Below are 22,060 nucleotides of genomic sequence, written 5' to 3'. Positions count from 1 at the left end.
AAAAGCTTCTCTCAGTACAGAGTCAAAAAGAGCCCCCATAGTCAAACTCTAAGTTTGGTGTTGGGAGGCCACAACCAAACTCTAAGTTTGGTGTTGAGAAGCCCCCTCATTCAAACTCTAAGTTTGGTGTTGGAAGGCCCTCATCATGCTCTGAATATCTGTGAGGCTCCATGAGAGCCCACTATCAAGCTAATGACACTAAAGAAGCACTTGTTGGGAGGCAACCAAATTTTTATATATCTAATTTTAATTTTATTTTATTGTTATTTTGTGTTTTATTAGGTTCATGATCATCTGGAGTCACGAAAAAAATACTAAAATTAAAAAAAGAATCAAAAACAGCAAAAGAAAAATCATACCCTGGAGGAAGGACTTACTAGCGTTTAAACGCCAGTAAGGTGCATCTGGCTGGCGTTCAACGCTAGAACAGAGCATGTTTCTGGCGCTGAACGCCAGAAACAAGCAACATCTTGGTGTTTAAACGCCAGGAATGTGCCTTGAGGAAAGCTGGCGCTGAACGCCAGTAACAAGCATGGAACTGGCGTTCAACGCCAGAAACATGCTACACATGGGCGTTGAACGCCCAGAGTGTGCATCACTTCGGCGTTTAAACGCCAGAATGGTGTGCAAAGGCATTTTACATGCCTAATTGGTGCAAGGATGTAAATCCTTGACACCTCAGGATCTGTTGACCCCACAGGATCATCTCAGGATCTGTGGACCCCACAGGATCCCCACCTAACATATTCTCCCCTCTTCTCACTATTCATTCTCTCCTCCCTATAAACACACTTCCCAACAACTTCAATCTCTCTTCCCAGTTACCCCCTTCACCACTCACATCCATCCACTCTTCCCCATAAACCCCACCTACATTCAAAATTCAAAAATCTTTCCCACCCAAACCCACCCTATATGACCGAAACTACACCCACTTCCCTCCCTATATATACCCTTCCATTCTACTTCATTTTCACACAACACAAACCCCCTCTTCTACACCTTGGCCGAAACACCTTCCCTCACTCTCCTCCATATTTTCTTCTTCTTCTTCTTCTCTTCTTTCTTCTCTTGCTCGAGGGCGAGCAATATTTTAAGTTTGGTATGGTCAAAGCATAATCTTTTTGTTTTTCCATTACCATCAATGGCACCTAAGGCCAGAGAATCCTCTAGAAAAGGAAAAAGGAAGACAAAAGCTTCCACCTCCGATTCATGGGAGATGGAAAGATTCATCTCCAAAAGCCATCAAGACCACTTCTATGATGTTGTGGCAAAAAAGAAGGTGATCCCTGAGGTCCCTTTCAAACTCAAGAAAAATGAGTATCCGGAGATCCGACATGAAATCCGAAGAAGAGGTTGGGAAGTCCTAACCAACCCCATGCAACAAGTCAGAATCTTAATGGTTCAAGAGTTCTATGCCAATGCATGGATCACTAGGAACCATGATCAAAGTGTGAATCCGAGTCCAAAGAATTATCTCACAATGGTTCAGGGGAAATACTTAGATTTTAGTCCGGAAAATGTGAGGTTGGCATTCCACTTGCCCATGATGCAAGGAGATGAACGCCCCTACACTAGAAGGGTCAACTTTAATCAAAGGTTGGACCAAGTCCTTATGGACATATGTGTGGAAGGAGCTCAATGGAAAAGAGACTCCAAAGGCAAGCCGGTTCAACTAAGAAGACTGGACCTCAAGCCTGTGGCTAGAAGGTGGTTAGAGTTCATTCAACGTTCCATCATCCCCATTAGCAACCGATCTGAAGTTACTGTGGATCGGGCCATCATGATTCATAGCATCATGATTGGAGAGGAAGTAGAAGTTCATGAAGTCATCTCCCATGAATTCTACAAAATAGTCGAAAAGTCCTCCACCATGGCAAGGCTAGCTTTTCCTCATCTTTATTTGCCATCTATGTTACTCAGCTGGAGTTATCATAGAAGGAGACATCCTCATTGAAGAGGATAAGCCCATCACCAAGAAGAGGATAGAGCAAGCAAGAGAGACCCTCCACGGATCTCAAGAGATGCATGAGGAAGCTCATCATCAAGAAATTCCTGAGATGCCTCAAGGGATGCACTTTCCTCCCAGCAACTATTGGGAACAACTCAACACTTCCCTAGAAGATTTGAGCTACAATATGGAACAATTAAGGGTGGAACATCATGAGCACTCTATCATTCTCCATGAAATAAGAGAAGATCAAAGAGAAATGAGGGAGGAGCAACAAAGGCAAGGAAGGGACATAGAAGAGCTTAAGGACATTGTTGGTCCTTCAAGAAGAAGACGCCACTAAGGTGGATTCATTCCTTGTTCTTATTTTTTTCTGCTTTTCGGTTTTTATATGTTTACCTATGTTTTGTGTCTCTACTTCATGATCATTAGTAGTTAGTAACTATGTCTTAAAGTTATGAATAATTCCATGAATCCTTTACTTCTCTTAAATGAAAAATGTTTTAATTCAAAAGAACAAGAAGTACATGAATTTCGAATTTATCTTTGAATTTAGTTTAATTATATTGATGTGGTGACAATACTTTTTGTTTTCTGAATGAATGCTTGAACAATGCATATTTTTGATCTTGTTGTTTATGAATGTTAAAATTGTTGGCTCTTGAAAGAATGATGAACAAAGAAAAATGTTATTGATGATCTAAAAAATCATAAAATTGATTCTTGAAGCAAGAAAAAACAGTGAAAAAAGCAAAAGCTTGCGAAAAAAAATAATAGAAAGAAAAAGAAATAGCAAGCAAAAAAAGCCAATAGCCCTTAAAACCAAAAGGCAAGGGTAAAAAGGATCCAAGGCTTTGAGCATCAATGGATAGGAGGGCCCAAGGAAATAAAATCCATGCCTAAGCGGCTAAATCAAGCTGTCCCTAACCATGTGCTTGTGTCATGAAGGTCACAGTGAAAAGCTTGAGACCGAGTGGTTAAAGTCGTGATCTAAAGCAAAAAGAGTGTGCTTAATAAGAGCTCTGGACACCTCTAATTGGGGACTCTAGCAAAGCTGAGTCACAATCTGAAAAGGTTCACCCAGTCATGTTTCTGTGGCATTTATGTATCCGGTGGTAATACTGGAAAACAAAGTGCTTAGGGCCACCGCCAAGACTCATAAGTAGCTGTGTTCAAGAATCAATATACTTAACTAGGAAAGTCAATAACACTATCCGAAATTCTAATTTCCTAGAGAAGCCAATCATTCTAAACTTCAAAGAAAAAAGTGAGATGCCAAAACTGTTCAGAAGCAAAAAGCTACAAGTCCCGCTCATCTAATTAGAATTAATATTCATTGATATTTTGGAATTTATAGTATATTCTCTTCTTTTTATACTATTTGATTTTCAGTTGATTGGGGACAAGCAACAATTTAAGTTTGGTGTTGTGATGAGCGGATAATTTATACGCTTTTTGGCATTGTTTTTAGGTAGTTTTTAGTAAGTTCAAGCTACTTTTAGGGATGTTTTCATTAGTTTTTATGTTAAATTCACATTTCTGGACTTTACTACGAGTTTGTGTGTTTTTCTGTGATTTCAGGTAATTTCTGGCTGAAATTGAGGGACTTGAGCAAAATTCTGATAGGAGGCTGACAAAGGATTGCTGATGCTGTTGGAATCTAACCTCCCTGCACTCGAAATGGATTTTCTGGAGCTACAGAACTCCAAATGGTGCGCTCTCAATGGCGTTATAAAGTAGACATCCAGTACTTTCCAGCAATATATAATAGTCTGTACTTTATTTGGGAATTAACGACGTAAACTGGCGCTCAACGCTAGTTCCATGCTGCTGTCTGGAGTAAAACGCCAGAAACACGTCACGACCCGGAGTTGAACGCCCAAAACACGTTACAACTTGGCGTTCAACTCCAAAAGAAGCCTCAGCTCGTGGATAGATCAAGCTCAGCCCAAACACACACCAAGTGGGCCCCGGAAGTGGATTTATGCATCAATTACTTACTCATGTAAATCCTAGTAGCTAGTCTAGTATAAATAGGATAATTTACTATTGTATTAGACATCTTTGGTCTCAGTTTTATTTTATTCTTCATCTGAGGAGACTATTGATCACATTTTGGGGGGCTGGCCATTCGGCCATGCCTGAACCTTTCACTTATGTATTTTCAACGGTGGAGTTTCTACACACCATAGATTAAGGGTGTGGAGCTTTGCAGTACCTCAAGTTTTAATGCAATTACTACTATTTCCTATTCAATTCTCTTTATTCCTATTCTAAGATATTCGTTGTACTTCAACTTGATGAATGTGATGATCGTGACACTCATCATCATTCTCACCTATGAACGCGCGTGATTGACAACCACTTCCGTTCTACCTTAGGCCGGGCGCGTATCTCTTAGATTCCTTAAACAAAATCTTCGTGGTATAAGCTAGATTGATGGCGGCATTCATGAGAATCCGGAAATTCTAAACCTTGTCTGTGGTATTCCGAGTAGGATTCTGGGATTGAATGACTGTGACGAGCTTCAAACTCCTGAAGGCTGGGCGTTAGTGACAGACGCAAAAGAATCAAGGGATTCTATTCCAACCTAATTGAGAACCGACAGATGATTAGCCATGTTGTGACAGAGCATTTGGACCTTTTTCACTGAGAGGATGGGATGTAGCCATTGACAACGGTGATGCCCTACATACAGCTTGCCATAGGAAGGAATGAAAGTACTGGAAGGAAGAAGTAGGTAAGTAGAAAAAGAAAGGGCACAGTATCTCCATACGCCTATCTAAAATTCCCACCATTAATTTACATAAGTATTTCTATCCTATTTTAATTATCTTTATTTTCTGTTTATTATTTATTATTATTCAAAAATCCATAATCAATTATTATCCGCCTGACTAAGATTTACAAGATTACCATAACTTGCTTCATACCAACAATCTCTGTGGGATCGACCCTTACTCACGTAAGGTTTATTACTTGGACGACCCAGTACACTTGCTGGTTAGTTGAACGGAGTTGTTTCCACACATAGCAAAGAGCCATTATAATTATTCCATACAACAACAAAGAATACAACATTGATGATCACAATTTCGTCCACCAGAGGCCACAACCAAACTCTAAGTTTGTTGTTGAGAAGCCCCCACATTCAAACTCTAAGTTTGGTGTTGGGAGGCCCTCATCATGCTCTAAACATCTGTGAGGCTCCATGTAGGGCTGGCAATGGGTAGGGTAGGATAGGGTTTGGACCCTACCCTAACCTTACCCGCGGGTTGAAAATTTCATTAAAACTCTACCCTACCTACCCGCGGGTTGAGAATCTCTCAACCCTAACCCTACCCGCACCCTAAAATTCTAAACCCTACCCTATCCTACCCTACCTGCAGAAATATCAAATTTTTTCAAAGTAAATATAAAATTCAATTATTTCGAATTTTATACGTATTAATAACATAAAAAATAAAAAAATAATGCTCTAAATTACTAAATTAACTAACTAGTTTAGTGGTTGTTCACTTATTATAAGTCATTACATAAGAAAGGTTGTGGGTTCAAGTCTCACTTCCTTCACTATATAGAGAGATTTTTTATAAAATATGTGTTATATGTGAGGTGCGGGTAGGGTAGGGTAGGGTACACCCTAAACCCGTACCCTACCCTACCCGCAGGCATACCCGGACCGTACCCTATACTACCCGCTGCGGGTAGGGTAGCCTACCCTACCCGAACGGGTTGGACCGAGTTGGGTACCCGCGGGTAGGGTATGAATTGCCAGCCCTAGCTCCATGAGAGCCATTGTCAAGTGGTGGACGAAATTGTGATCATCAACAATGGCTCCAAAGACTTTGTGCTCTTAAACATGAATCACACTTTGTCACAACTCCACACAGCTAACCAGCAAGTGTACCTTACGTGAGTAAGGGTCAATCCCACAGAGATTGTTGGTATGAAGCAAGCTATGGTCATCTTGTAAATCCCAGTCAGGCAGATTTAAAAGGGTTAAGAGATTATTGGTTTAAATAATGATAATAAAATAAATAGAAAATAAAGATAAAGTTACTCATGTAATTCAATGGTGGGAAATTCAGATAGGTGTATGGAGGTGCTATGTTCCTTCTGAATCTTTGCTTTTCTACTTCTTCCTTCCAGTTTTTTATCACTGCTTTCTATAGCAAGCTGTATGTAGGGCATCACCGTTGTCAATGGCTACATCCCATCCTCTCAGTGAAAATGGTCCAAATGCTCTATCACAGCACGGCTAATCATCTGTCAATTCTCAATCAGGTTGGAATAGAATCCAGTGATTCTTTTGCGTCTGTCACTAACGCCTAGCCTTCAGGAGTTTGAAGCTCGTCACAGTCATTCAATCCCGGAATCCTACTCAGAATACCATAGACAAGGTTAGACTTTCCGGATTCCCATGAATGCCGCCATCAATTCTAGCTTATACCACGAAGATTCTGATCAAGGAATCCAAGAGATATGCGCCCGGTCTAAGGTAGAACGGAAGTGGATGTCAGTCACGTGCGTTCATAGGTGAGAATGATGATGAGTGTCATGGATCATCACATTCATCAAGTTGAAGTGCAACGAATATCTTAGAACAGGAGTAAATCGAATTGGATAGAAGATAGTAGTAATTGCATTAAAACTTGAGGTACAGCAGAGCTCCACACCCTTAATCTATGGTGTGTAGAAACTCCACCGTTGAAAATACATAAGTGAAAGGTCCAGGCATGGCCGAATGGCCAGCCCCAGATCTAAGAACTAAACGTCTAAAGATTGAATAATACAATCAAAGATATCTAATAAACTAGTAAAAAGTTCTCTTTATACTAAACTAGCTACTAGGGTTTACAAAGGTAAGTAATTGATGCATAAATTCACTTCTGGGGCCCACTTGGTGTGTGCTTGGGCTGAGCTTGATCTATCCACGAGCTGAGGCTTCTCTTGGAGTTGAACGCCAAGTTGTAACGTGTTTTGGGCGTTCAATTCTGGTTCGTGACGTGTTTCTGGCGTTTGACTCCAGAATGCAGCATGAAACTGGCGTTGAGCACCAGTTTACGTCTTCAAATCTCGAATAAAGTATGGAGTATTATATTTCTGGAAAGCTCTGAATGTCTACTTTCCAACGCCGTTGAGAGCGTGCTATTTAGAGTTCTATAGCTCCAGAAAATCCATTTTGAGTGTAGGGAGTTCAGATTCCAACAGCATTAGCAGTCCTTTGTCAGCCTCCTATTAGAGTTTTGCTTAGGTCCCTCAATTTCATCCAGAAAATACCTGAAATCACAGAAAAACACACAAACTCATAGTAAAGTCCAGAAATGTGAATTTAGCATAAAAACTAATGAAAACATCCCTAAAATTAACTAGATCATACTAAAAACTACCTAAAAACAATGCCAAAAAGCGTATAAATTATCCGCTCATCACAACACCAAACTTAAGTTGTTGCTTGTCCCCAAGCAACTGAAAATCAATTAGGATAAAAAGAAGAGAATATACTATAAATCCCAAAATATCAATGAATATTAATTCTAATTAGATGAGCGGGACTTGTAGCTTTTTGCTTCTGAACAGTTTTGGCATTTCACTTTTTCCTTTGAAGTTAAGAATGATTGGCTTCTATAGGAACTTAGAATTTCAGATAGTGTTATTGATTCTCCTAGTTAAGTTTGTTGATTCTTGAACACAACTACTTTTATGAGTCTTGGCCGTGGCTTTAAGCATTTTGTTTTCCAGTATTACCACCGGATACATAAATTCCACAGACACATGACTGGGTGAACCTTTTCAGATTATGACTCAGCTTTGCTAGAGTCCCCAGTTAGAGGTGTCCAGAGCTCTTAAGCACACTCTTTTTGCTTTGGATCACGACTTTAACCACTCAGTCTCAAGATTTTCACTTGGACCTGCATGCCACAAGCACATGGTCAGGGACAGCTTGATTTAGCCGCTTAGGCCTGGATTTTATTTCCTTGGGCCCTTCTATCCATTGATGCTCAAAACCTTGGATCCTTTTTACCCTTGCCTTTTGGTTTTAAGGGCTATTGGCTTTTTCTGCTTGCTTTTTCTTTTTCTTTCTATTTTTTTCGCCAATTTTTTTTCGCAAGCTTTTGCTTTTTCACTGCTTTTTCTTGCTTCAAGAATCAATTTCATGATTTTCCAGATTGTCAATAACATTTTTCTTTGTTCATCATTCTTTCAAGAGCCAGCAATTTTAACATTCATAAACAACAAGATCAAAAATATGCACTGTTTAATCATTCATTCAGAAAACAAAAAGTACTGTCACCACATCAATATAATTAATTCGAAAATCATGTACTTCTTGTTCTTTTGAATTAGAAACATTTTTCTTTTAAGAGAGGTGAAGGATTCATGGAATTTATTTATAACTTTAAGACATAGTTACTAAACACTAATGATCATGAAGTAGAGACACAAATATAGATGACATAATAAGCATAAAAACCGAAAAACAGAAAAAAATAAGAACAAGGAATGAATCCACCTTAGTGATGGTGGCGCTTTCTTCTTGAAGAACCAATGATGTCCTTGAGTTCTTCTATGTCTCTTCCTTGCCTTTATTGCTCCTCCCTCATTGCTCTTTGATCTTCTCTAATTTCATAGAGAATGATGGTGTGCTCTTGATGTTCCACCCTTAATTGATCCACATTGTAACTCAAATCTTCTAAGGAAGTGTTGAGTTGTTCCCAATAGTTGTTGGGAGGAAAGTGCATCCCTTGAGGCATCTTCGGGATTTCTTGGTGATGAGCGTCCTCATGCGTCTCTTGGGTTCCATGAGTGGGCTCTCTTGTTTGCTCCATCTTTTTCTTAGTGATGGGCTTGTCCTCCTCAATGAGAATGTTTCCTTCTATGATAACTCCAGCTGAGTAACATAGATGGCAAATAAAATGAGGAAAAGCTAGCCTTGCCAAAGTAGAGGACTTATCGGCTATTTTGTAGAATTCATGGGAGATGACTTCATGAACTTCTACTTCCTCTCCAATCATGATTCTATGAATCATGATGGCCCGATCCACAGTAACTTCAGATCGGTTGCTAGTGGGGATGATGGTGCGTTGAATGAACTCCAACCATCCTCTAGCCACAGGCTTGAGGTCCAGTCTTCTTAGTTGAACTGGCTTGCCTTTGGAGCCTCTTTTCCATTGAGCTTCTTCCACACATATGTCCATAAGGACTTGGTCCAACCTTTGATTAAAGTTGACCCTTCTAGTGTAGGAGCGTGCATCTCCTTGCATCATGGGTAAGTTGAACGCCAACCTCACATTTTCCGGACTAAAATCTAAGTATTTCCCCCGAACCATTGTAAGATAATTCTTTGGGTTCGGGTTCTTACTTTGATCATGATTCCTAGTGATCCATGCATTGGCATAGAACTCTTGAACCATTAAGATTCCGACTTGTTGGATGGGGTTGGTTAGAACTTTCCAACCTCTTCTTTGGATCTCATGTCGGATCTCCGGGTACTCATTTTTCTTGAGCTTGAAAGGGACCTCGGGGATCACCTTCTTCTTGGCCATAACATCATAGAAGTGGTTTTGATGGGCTTTGGAGATGAATCTTTCCATCTCCCATGACTCGAAGGTGGAAGCTTTTGTCTTCCCTTTCCCTTTTCTAGAGGATTCTCCGGCCTTAGGTGCCATCAATGGTAATGGAAAAATAAAAAGCTTATGCTTTTACCACAACAAACTTAAAATATTGCTCGCCCTCGAGCAAGAGAAGAAAGAAAAGAAGAAGAAGAAGAAGAAAATATGGAGGAGAGGGGGAGAGGTGTATTCAGCCAAGAAAGAGATTAAGAGGTTTGTGTTGTGTGAAAATTAAGGAGAATGGAAGGGTTATATAGGGAGAGGAGAGGGGGTAGGTTCGGCCATTTAGGGTGGGTTTCGGTGGGAAAGAAATTTGAATTTAAAGGTAGGTGTGTTTACGGGAAAGAGTGGAAGGATGTGAGTGGTGAAGGGGGTAATTGGGAAGAGAGATTGAGGTGATTGGTGAAGGGTTTTTGGGAAAGTGTGTTATAGGATTATTAGGAGGTAAGGTGAGAATATAGTAGGTGGGGATCCTGTGGGGTCCACAGATCCTGAGGTGTCAAGGATTTACATCCCTGCACCAATTAGGCATGTAAAATGCCTTTGCAAGCAATTCTGGCATTTAGACGCCGAAGTGATGCTCATTCTGGGCGTTCAACGCCCATGTGCAGCATGTTTCTGGCGTTGAACGCCAGTTCCATGCTTGTTACTAGCGTTCAGCGCCAGCTTTCCTCAAGGCATATTCCTGGCGTTCAAACGCCAGGATGTTGCTTGTTTCTGGTGTTCAGCGCCAAATCCATGCTCTGTTCTGGCATTGAACGCCAGCTAGATTCTCCTTACTGGCGTTTAAACACCAGTAAGTCCTTCCTCCAGGGTGTGATTTTTCTTCTGCTGTTTTTGATTCTGTTTTTAATTTTAATATTTTTTTTCGTGACTCCACATGATCATGAACCTACTAAAACACAAAATAACAATTAAATAAAAATAAAATTAGATAAATAAAAATTGGTTTGCCTCCCAACAAGCGCTCTTTTAATGTCACTAGCTTGACAGTGGGCTCTCATGGAGCCTCACAGATGTTCAGAGCATGATGAGGGCCTCCCAACACCAAACTTAGAGTTTGAATGTGGGGGCTTCTCAACACCAAACTTAGATTTTGGTTGTGGCCTCCCAACACCAAACTTAGAGTTGACTGTGGGGGCTCTTTTTGACTCCGTACTGAGAGAAGCTTATTGTGCCTCTTTTTCATGTTTATAGAAGAGCACCCTTGGGTCTTAAACACAAGGTAGTCCCTATTCAATTGAATGACTAATTCTCCTCTGTTAACATCTATCACAGCTCCTGCTATAGCCAGGAAAGGTCTCCCAAGGATGATGCATTCATCCTCCTCCTTCCTAGTGTCTAAGATTATGAAATCAGCAGGGATGTAAAGGCCTTCAACCTTCACTAGCACGTCCTCTACCAATCCATAAGCTTGTCTTACTAACTTGTCTGCCATTTGTAATGAGAATATGGCAGGCTGTACCTCAATGATCCCTAGTTTCTCTATTACATAGAGTGGCATAAGATTTATGCCTGACCCCAGGTCACACAGAGCCTTGTTAAAGGTCATGGTGCCTATGGTACAGGGTATTAAGAATTTACCAGGATCTTGTCTCTTTTGAGGTAAAGTTTTCTGAACCCATGTATCTAGTTCACTAATGAGCAAAGGAGGTTCACCTTCCCAAGTCTCATTACCAAACAACTTGGCATTCAGCTTCATGATGGCTCCTAGATATTGAGCAACTTGCTCTCCAGTCACATCTTCATCCTCTTCTGAGGGAGAATAGTCTTCAGAGCTCATGAATGGCAGAAGGAGATTTAGTGGAATCTCTATGGTCTCTATATGAGCCTCAGATTCCTTTAGGTCCTTAATAGGGAACTCCTTCTTGTTTGAGAGACGTCCCAGGAGGTCTTCCTCACTAGGATTTTCATCCTTCTCCTCCCTTGTGCATTCGACCATATTGATTACATCAATGGCCTTGCACTCTCCTTTTGGATGTTCTTCTGTTTTGCTTGGGAGAATACTAGGAGGAGTTTCAGTGACTTTCTTACTCAGCTGGCCCACTTGTGCCTCCAAATTTCTGATGGAGGACCTTGTTTCACTCATGAAACTTAAAGTGGCCTTAGACAGATCAGAGACTAAATTTGCTAAATTAGAGGGGCTCTGCTCAGAATTCTCTGTCTGTTGCTGAGAAGATAATGGAAAAGGCTTGTTATTGCTTAGCCTGTTTCTTCCACCATTATTAAAGCCTTGTTGAGGCTTTTGTTGATCCTTCCATGAGAAATTTGAATGATTTCTCCGTGATGAATTATAGGTATTTCCATAAGATTCACCCATGTAATTTACCTCTACTATTGCAGGGTTCTCAGGATCATAAGCTTCTTCAGAAGCTGCCTCTTTAGTACTGTTGGATGCATTTTGCCATCCATTCAGACTTTGAGAAATCATGTTGACTTACTGAGTCAACACTTTGTTCTGAGCCAATATGGCATTCAAAGCATCAATTTCAAGAACTCCCTTCCTCTGAGGCGTCCTATTATTCACGAAATTTCTCTCAGAAGTGTACATGAATTGGTTATTTGCAACCATGTCATAAGTTCTTGAGCTTCTGCAGGCGTTTTCTTTAAGTGAATGGATCCACCTGTAGAATGGTCCAATGACATTTTGGAAAACTCAAATAGACCATAATAGAATATATCTAATATGGTCTATCCTGAAAACATGTCAGAAGGACACTTTTTGGTCATCTGCTTGTATCTTTCCCAAGCTTCATAGAGGGATTCACCATCTTTTTGCTTGAAGGTCTGAACATCCACTCTAAGCTTGCTCAACTTTTGAGGAGGAAAGAATTTATCCAAGAAGGCCGTGACCAGCTTATCCCAGGAGTCCAGGCTATCTTTAGGTTGTGAGTCCAACCATGTTCTAGCTCTGTCTCTTACAGTAAGGGGAAGAGCATGAGCCTGTAGACTTCAAGATCTATTCCATTTGTCTTAACAGTCTCACAAATCTACAAGAACTCAGTTAAAAACTGATAAGGATCTTCAGATAGAAGTCCATGAAACTTGCAGTTCTGTTGCATCAAAGCAACTAATTGAGGTTTCAGCTCAAAATTGTTTGCTCCAATGGCAGGAATTGAGATGCTTCTTCCATCAAACTTGGACGTTGGTTTAGTGAAATCACCAAGCATCCTCCTTGCATTATTGTTGTTGGGTTCGGCTGCCATCTCCTTCTCTTGTTCGAAAATTTTAGAAAGGTTGCCTCTGGATTGGTGTAATTTAGCTTCTCTTAGTTTCCTCTTCAGAGTCCTTTCAGGTTCTGGATCAGCTTCAACAAAGATGCCTTTTTCCTTGTTCCTGCTCATATGAAAGAGAAGAGAACAAGAAAAGAAGAGGAATCCTCTATGTCACAGTAAAGAGGATCCTTATTATTAGTAGAAGAAGAAAGGAATAAAAGTGAAGAAGAACCCAAACACAAGGGTGAGGATAGAAGCAGTGATTGGAGATGAAGAGAGGTGAAGAGAAGTGTTAGTAAATAAATAAATAAATAGAAGAAGATGAGAGAGAGAATTCGAAAATTAATTTTGAAAAGGAGTTAATGATTTTCGAAAATTAAAGATGGGATAGAATTAAAATTAAAATTTTAAAACAATTAGTTAATTAATTAAAAAGAATTTTGAAAAAGAGGTGAGATATTTTAAAAAATTAGAGAGGGAGAAGTAGTTAGGTGGTTTTGAAAAAAATAAGAAACAAAGAAAAAGTCAAATAGTTAGTTGAAAAAGATATTAAAATCAAATTTGAAAAGATAAGAAGATAAGAAGTTAGATAAGATATTTTAAAATCAAATTTTTGAAAAAGAAAAAATTTTGAAAAAGATATGATACAAAAGATAAGATAAGATAGATTTAATTTTTAAAATTAAAATTAATTACTTGACTAACAAGAAGCTAAAAGATATGATTCTAGAATTTAAAGATTGAACCTTTCTTAACAAGAAAGTAACAAACTTCAAATTTTTGAATCAATCACATTAATTGTTAGCATAATTTTCGAAAATAAAGATAAAATTAAGAAAAAGATTTTTGAAAAATATTTTTAAATTTTCAAAAATCATAAGATAAAAATGAAAAAGATTTGATTTTTGAAAAAGTTTTGAAAAGATAGGATTTTTAAAATTGAAAATTTGACTTGACTTGTAAGAAACAACTAATTTTAAAATTTTTTGACTAAGTCAACTCAAATTTTTGAAAATTATGAGAAAATTAAGGAAAAGATATTTTTATTTTTGAATTTTTAATTATGAGAGAGAAAAACACAAATATGACCCAAAACATAAAAATTTTGGATCAAAACACAAGATGCATGCAAGAACACTATGAATGTTAAGATGAATACCAAGAACACTTTGAAGATCATGATGAACATCAAGAACATATTTTTGAAAAAAAATTTATGCAAAGAAAACATGCAAGACACCAAACTTAGAATTCTTTAATGCATGGACACTATGAATGCAAAAATGCATATGAAAAACAACATACAACACAAAATAAGAAAACATCAAGATCAAACAAGAAGACTTGTTAAGAACAACTTGAAGATCATGAAGAACATCATGAACGCATGAATTTTCGAAAAATGCATAATAACTTTTTAAAACATGCAATTGACACCAAACTTAAAAATTGACTCAAGACTCAAACAAGAAACACAAAATATTTTTGGTTTTTATGATTTTCTAATTTTTTTGTATTTTTATTATATTTTTTTGAAAAAACATATGGAAAAAGAAAATAAGAAATTCAAAATCTTTAAGAAGAATTCCAGGAATCTTTTTATGTTAGCCTAAAGCTCCAATTCAGGGGTTGGACATGGCTTAATAGCCAGCCAGCTTTAGGATGGCATTACATGCATTGTGGTGATTAGTTGAAGACCAATCCCAAAGGAGTTTGGATATGGCTTTACAGCCAGCTGGGATTCAACATGTTACCATGAAACTCTAGAATTCATTCTTGAAAGTTTTGAAGCCATAGAATAATTTAAAAAATTTTTCGAAAATAATTTTTTTGGAAAAACGAAAACAAAGAAAAATTTTGAAAATTTTTTGAAAACTTTATGAAAAGAGAATTACCTAATCTGAGCAACAAGATGAACCGTCAGTTGTCCATTCTCGAACAATCCCCGGCAACGGCGCCAAAAACTTGGTGTTGTTGCCGGATCATAAAAACTTGGCGCTGTGGTTGCATGTAATTGTAATTCAAACATTCCCTGGCAACGGCACCAAAAACTTGGTGGACGAAATTGTGATCATCAACAATGGCTCCAAAGACTTGGTGCTCTTAAACATGAATCACACTTTGTCACAACTCCGCACAACTAACCAGAAAGTATACTGGGTCATCCAAGTAATACCTTACGTGAGTAAGGGTTGATCCCACAGAGATTGTTAGTATGAAGCAAGCTATGGTCATCTTGTAAATCTCAGTCAGGTGGATTAAAAAAGATTAAGAGATTATTCGTTTAAATAATAATAATAAAATAAATAGAAAATAAAGATAAAGTTACTCATGTAATTCAATGGTGGGAAATTCAGATAGGTGTATGGAGGTGCTGTATTCCTTCTGAATTTTGCTTTTCTACTTCTTCCTTCCAGTTTTTTATCACTCCTTTCTATGGCAAGCTGTATGTAGGGCATCACTGTTGTCAATGGCTACATCCCATCCTCTCAGTAAAAATGGTCCAAATGCTCTATCACAGCACGGCTAATCATCTGTCGATTCTCAATCAGGTTGGAATAGAATCCAGTGATTCTTTTGCGTCTGTCACTAACGCCCAGCCTTCAGGAGTTTGAAGCTCGTCACAGTCATTCAATCCCGGAATCCTACTCGGAATACCACGGACAAGGTTAGACTTTCCGGATTCCCATGAATGCCGCCATCAATTCTAGCTTATACCACGAAGATTCTGATCAAGGAATCCAAGAGATATGTGCCCGGTCTAAGGTAGAACGGAAGTGGTTGTCAGTCACGCGCGTTCATAGGTGAGAATGATGATGAGTGTCATGGATCATCACATTCATCAAGTTGAAGTGCAACGAATATCTTAGAACAGGAATAAATCGAATTGGATAGAAGATAGTAGTAATTGCATTAAAACTTGAGGTACAGCAGAGCTCCACACCCTTAATCTATGGTGTGTAGAAACTCCACCGTTGAAAATACATAAGTGATGAAGGTCTAGGCATGGCCGAATGGCCAGGCCCCAGATCTAAGAACTAAACGTCTAAAGATTGAACAATACAATCAAAGATATCTAATAAACTAGTAAAAAGTTCTATTTATACTAAACTAGCTACTAGGGTTTACAGAGGTAAGTAATTGATGCATAAATTCACTTCCGGGGCACACTTGGTGTGTGCTTGGGCTGAGCTTGATCTATCCACGAGCTGAGACTTTTCTTGGAGTTGAACGCCAAGTTGTAACGTGTTTTGGGCATTCAATTCTAGTTCATGACGTGTTTCTGGCGTTTGACTTCAAAATGCAGCATGGAACTGGCGTTGAGCGCCAGTTTACATCGTCAAATCTCGAATAAAGTATGGACTATTATATATTGCTGGAAAGCTCTGGATGGATACTTTCCAACGCCGTTGAGAGCGCGCTATTTTGAGTTCTATAGCTCTAGAAAATCCATTTTGAGTGCAGGGAGGTCAGATTCCAACAGCATCAGCAGTCCTTTGTCAGCCTCCTATCAGAGTTTTGCTCAGGTCCCTAAATTTCAGCCAGAAAATACCTAAAATCACAGAAAAACACACAAACTCATAGTAAAGTCCAGAAATGTGAATTTAGCATAAAACCTATGAAACATCCCTAAAAGTAACTAGATCATACTAAAAATTACCTAAAAACAATGCCAAAAAGCGTATAAATTATCCGCTCATCATCAAGCTGGTGACATTAAAGAAGCGCTTGTTGGGAGGCAACCCAATTTTTATTTATCTAATTTTATTTTTTTTATTTTACTGTTATTTTATGTTTTATTAGGTTCATGATCATGTGGAGTCACGAAAAAAATACAAAAATTAAAAACAGAATCAAAAACAACAGAAGAAAAATCACACCCTGGAGGAAGGGCTTACTGGCGTTTAAACGCTAGTAAGGAGCATCTGGCTGGCGTTCGACGCCAGAACAGAGCATGGATCTGGCGTTGAACACCAGAAACAAGCAACATCCAGGCGTTTGAACGCCAGGAATATGCCCTGAGGAAAGCTGGCGCTCAACACACTAGGAAGAAGCATGGAACTGGCGTTCAACGCTAGAAACATGCTGCAATTGGGCGTTGAACGCCCAAAATGAGCATCACTTCGGCGTTTAAACGCCAGAATTGTATGCTAAGGCATTATACATGCCTAATGGGTGCAGGGATGTAAATCCTTGACACTCCAGGATCTATGGACCCCACAAGATCACCTCAGGATATGTGGACCCCACAGGATCTCCACCCACCTCAACTCACCTTCTCTCTTCTTCACCAATCACCTCAATCTCTCTTCTCCATCACCCTTTCACCACTCACATCCATCCATCTCTTCCCCACCCAATCCCACTCATATGGCCGAAACATACACATCTCTCCCTCTCCTCCATATCTTCTTCCATTCTTTCTTCTTTTGCTCGAGGGCGAGCAACATTTTAAGTTTGGTGTGGTAAAAGTATAGCTTTTTGTTTTTCCATAACCATTAATGGCACCTAAGGCCAGAGAAACCTCTAGAAAGAGGAAAGGAAAGACAAAAGCTTCTACCTCTGAGTCATAGGAGATGGAGAGATTCATCTAAAGGGTCTATAGCTCAGTGGTAGAACATTTGACTGCAAATCAATAGATCCCTGAGATACCTCAGGGGATAAATTTTCCTCCACACAATTATTGGGAGCAACTAAGAATAGGAGCACCAAAATCACTAGGGATCATGCAACAGAAGAAAGGAAGAAACATAGAGGAGCTCAAAGAGAACCATTGGTCCTTCAAGAAGGCGCCACCCTCACTAAGGTGGACTCATTCCTTGTTCTTATTTTCTCTGCTTTTCGGTTTTTATGTTATATGTTTATCTATGTTTTGTGTCTCTACTTCATGATCATTAGTAGTTAGTAACTATGTCTTAAAGCTATGAATAATTCCATTAATCATTCACCTCTCTTAAATGAAAAATGTTTCTAATTCAAAAGAACAAGAAGTACATGAATTTTGAATTTATCCTTGAATTTAGTTTAATTATATTAATGTGGTGACAATACTTTTTGTTTTCTGAATGAATGCTTAAACAGTGCATATTTTTGATCTTGTTGTTTATGAATATTAAAATTGTTGGCTCTTGAAAGAATGATAAAAAAGAGAAATGTTATTGATGATCTGAAAAATCATAAAATTGATTCTTGAAGCAAGAAAAAGCAGTGAATAGCAAAAGCTTGCGAAAAAAAAAAAGAAAAAGCAAGCAGAAAAAGCCAATAGCCCTTAAAACCAAAAGGCAAGGGTAAAAAGGATCCAAGGCTTTGAGCATCAATGGATAGAAGGGCCCAAGGAAATAAAATCCAGGCCTAAGCGGCTAAATCAAGTTGTCCCTAACCATGTGCTTGTGGCATGCAGGTCCAAGTGAAAAGCTTGAGACTAAGTGGTTAAAGTCGTGATCCAAAGCAAAAAGAGTGTGCTTAAGAGCTCTGGACACCTCTAACTGGGGACTCTAGCAAACCTGAGTCACAATCTGAAAAGGTTAACCCAGTCATGTGTCTGTGGCATTTATGTATCCGGTGGTAATACTGGAAAATAAAATGCTTAAGGCCACGGCCAAGACTCATAAAAGTAGCTGTGTTCAAAAATCAACAAACTTAAATAGGAGAATCAATAACACTATCTGAAAGTCTAAGTTCCTATAGAAGCCAATCATTCTAAACTTCAAAGGAAAAAGTGAGATGCCAAAACTGTTCAGAAGCAAAAAGCTACAAGTCCCGCTCATCTAATTAGAATTAATATTCATTGATATTTTGGGATTTATAGTATATTCTCTTCTTTTTATCCTAATTGATCTTCATTTGCTTGGGGACAAGCAACAATTTAAGTTTGGTGTTGTGATGAGCGGATAATTTATACGCTTTTTGGCATTGTTTTTAGGTAGTTTTTAGTATGATCTAGTTACTTTTAGGGATGTTTTCATTAGTTTTTATGCTAAATTCACATTTCTGGACTTTACTATGAGTTTGTGTATTTTTCTGTGATTTCAGGTATTTTCTGGCTGAAATTGAGGGACCTGAGCAAAACTCTGATAGGAGGCTGACAAAGGACTGCTGATGCTGTTGGAATCTGACCTCCCTGCACTCAAAATGGATTTTCTGGAGCTACAGAACTCCAAATGGCGCGCTATCAATGGTGTTGGAAAGTAGACATTGAGGGCTTTCCATCGATATATAATAGTTCATACTTTATTCGTAATTAGATGACATAAACTGGCACTCAACGCCAGTTCCATGCTACATTCTGGAGTTAAACGCCAGAAACACGTCACGAACCAGAGTTGAACGCCCAAAACACGTTACAACTTCGCGTTCAACTCCAAGAGAAGCCTCAGCTCATGGATAGATCAAGCTCAGCCCAAGCACACACCAAGTGGGCCCCGGAAGTGAATTTATGCATCAATTACTTACTTCTGTAAACCCTAGTAGCTAGTTTAGTATAAATAGAACTTTTTACTAGTTTATTAGATGTCTTTGATTGTATTTTTGATCTTTTGACCACGTTTTGGGGGCTGGTCATTCGGCCATGCCTGGACCTTCATCACTTATGTATTTTCAACGGTGGAATTTCTACACACCATAGATTAAGGGTGTGGAGCTCTACTGTACCTCAAGTTTCAATGCAATTACTACTATTTTCTATTCAATTCGCCTTATTCTTATTCTAAGATATTCGTTGCACTTCAACATGATGAATGTGATGATTCGTGACACTCATCATCATTCTCACCTATGAACGCGTGATTGACAACCACCTCCGTTCTACCTTAGACCAGGCGCATATCTCTTGGATTCCTTGATTAGAATCTTCGTGGTATAAGCTAGAATTGATGGCGGCATTCATGGGAATCCAAAAAGTCTAACCTTGTCTGTGGTATTCTGAGTAGGATTCCGAGATTGAATGACTGTGACGAGCTTCAAACTCGCGATTGCTGGGCGTGATGACAAACGCAAAAGAATCAAGGGATTCTATTCCAACATGATCGAGAACCGACAGATGATTAGCCGTGCTGTGACAGAGCATTTGGATCATTTTCACTGAGAGGATGGGATGTAGCCATTGACAATGGTGATGCCCTACATACAGCTTGCCATTGAAAGGAATAAGAAGGATTGAAGGAAGGCAGTAGGAAACAGAGATCCAACAGGGACAAGCACCTCCACGCACTTATCTGAAATTCTCACCATTGAATTACATGAGTAACTTTATATTTATTTTCTATTTAGTTTATTATTATTATTCGAAAAACCAATAATCTCTTAAATTAGTTAAATTCTCCTGAATGGGATTTACAAGATGACCATAGCTTGCTTCATACCAACAATCTCTGTGGGATCGACCCTTACTCACGTAAGGTATTACTTGGACGACCTAGTACACTTGCTGGTTAGTTGTGCGGAGTTGTGACAAAGTGTGATTTATGTTTGAGAGCACCAAGTCTTTGGAGCCATTGTTGATGATCACAATTTCGTCCACCAGCTTGGAGTGAGCTAGGGATCATTTCCTTGTTGGAACCACAACTATGAGAATTATAATGAATTAGTCTCACTTGATCAACCCTCACATCGGAAGATAAGTTAAATGAGCATAAGTGTCCTTAACCCACAAACCCTAAATTGCTTGCTAATAGCCTTAGCAACAACTTAGCGTTAGTAGGAACAAGAGCAATTAACAATCCAAGAATTGACACTAAATGTTGGACATCCCAACTCTAGAAATCCAATTGCTCACTTTACCCAAGCCAAGAGGTGAAAACTTAGCCTAAAATCATGTTTGACATTTTGTCAAACACTTGGTGGGCAAAAAGCTTAAACATGGTGAAAATGAGAAAAGACTTGAAATTAAAAGCAACAATTGATCTCAATCAACAAGAATAACATAAGAAAGCATGAAATGAACATCAAACATCAAATTCATCAACAAGAAATTTAAATTGCAAGAGAGAAGTAAAATTGAACTATAACTTGCATTAGAAGAAAATGTAAGAACAAAGTAACTAGAAAGAGTAATAACAAGAGAATACTTACAATGAGACTTAGCAAAATCTAAGATCAAAAATGGAAAATGGCACTTAAATGTAAAACCCTAATGAAAATCCTAGTAGAGGTTGAAGAAAACTTAGAGAAAAACTAAACTAAAACTTCCTACTACTCCTCCTAAAACTACCCTAATGATATGCTATGCTCTTCCCTTCATTTTTCATCCAATATAAGCTAAGAGACTTCAGAAATGGGCCTCCAAAATCTTCAAATCGCGAGTCACGTGCCTTTTTAATGAAGTCATGCGCGAACACCTGTGCGGACGCACAGGCGTGTGCGTCTGCACACTTTGCGAATTTTCCTTCCTGTGCACACACACGAGAGGCTGTGTGCACGCACACTAGGCAATGCTTGGCTGGACGCACGACGCGCTCTGATTGGTCCACGCTCTCTTGATTGGGTTCTTGTGCGGACGCACAGGGGGCTGTGCGCACGCACATGTCTCAGAAATCTTCTCCTTTGATTCTTCATGTTTCCTCCACTTTGCATGCTCTCTTTCCATTTTCTCCAACACATTCCTACCTTATACACCTGAAATCACTCACAAACAACATCAAGGTATCGAATGGAAGGCAAATATAATAAAAATAGATCAAATAAAGCATAAAAGAGTATGTTTTCACAATCAAGCACAGTTTGGGAGGAAAGATCAAAAGCATGCTATTCAAAGGAATAAGTGCAAGTTTATGTGATGAAATCCATTCAATTCTAGCCAAAAATCATCATCAATTATAGATTCATCAATGATCTTAGCCCTACTTGTGAATATATGTTCTTGGAGATTGATTTACCTTCAAACAAGTAGGTAGAATTATTTTACATTTAGTTGCATTCAATTAGATAGGTTTATATAGCTCTTTGCATTGAATAAATGTTCATACCTCTTTTCTTATCCTTCTTGGTTTAGCATGAGGAGATGATATGGTTTAAGTGTGGGGAGATTGATAAACCCCATTTTTAGGGTTTATCTTATGTTGAATTTAGAGGGTTTTGTCAACTTTTATCCCATGTATCTGATGAAATAGCATGATTTTTATTATTCTCCTTTAATTGTGCTTAAGAGTGAAAACATGCTTTTTAGGTCTTAAAATAGCTAAATTTAATTCACCTTGATTCCATAATTTCATAACCAATCAACCTAGGGTTCTACTCAATCACAATTTCACAAGGTAAAGAGTTTTTTTACCTTTTTCGAT

The 22,060-nt window shown here is 38.7% G+C and overlaps 1 non-coding gene across 1 annotated transcript; it reads left to right on the top strand.

The window, feature by feature from the left end:
• The first annotated feature begins 12,271 nt into the window (after window positions 1–12,271).
• On the top strand, window positions 12,272–12,375 carry LOC112793369 (small nucleolar RNA R71). Its single transcript, XR_003198064.1, has one exon. It is a non-coding gene; the product is annotated as a small nucleolar RNA R71 (small nucleolar RNA).
• The last annotated feature ends 9,685 nt before the right edge of the window (window positions 12,376–22,060 follow it).

The sequence above is a fragment of the Arachis hypogaea genome, chromosome 3, assembly GCF_003086295.3.
Source record: "Arachis hypogaea cultivar Tifrunner chromosome 3, arahy.Tifrunner.gnm2.J5K5, whole genome shotgun sequence".
NCBI lineage: Eukaryota > Viridiplantae > Streptophyta > Magnoliopsida > Fabales > Fabaceae > Arachis > Arachis hypogaea.
This window is presented reverse-complemented; position numbering and strand designations above follow the sequence as displayed.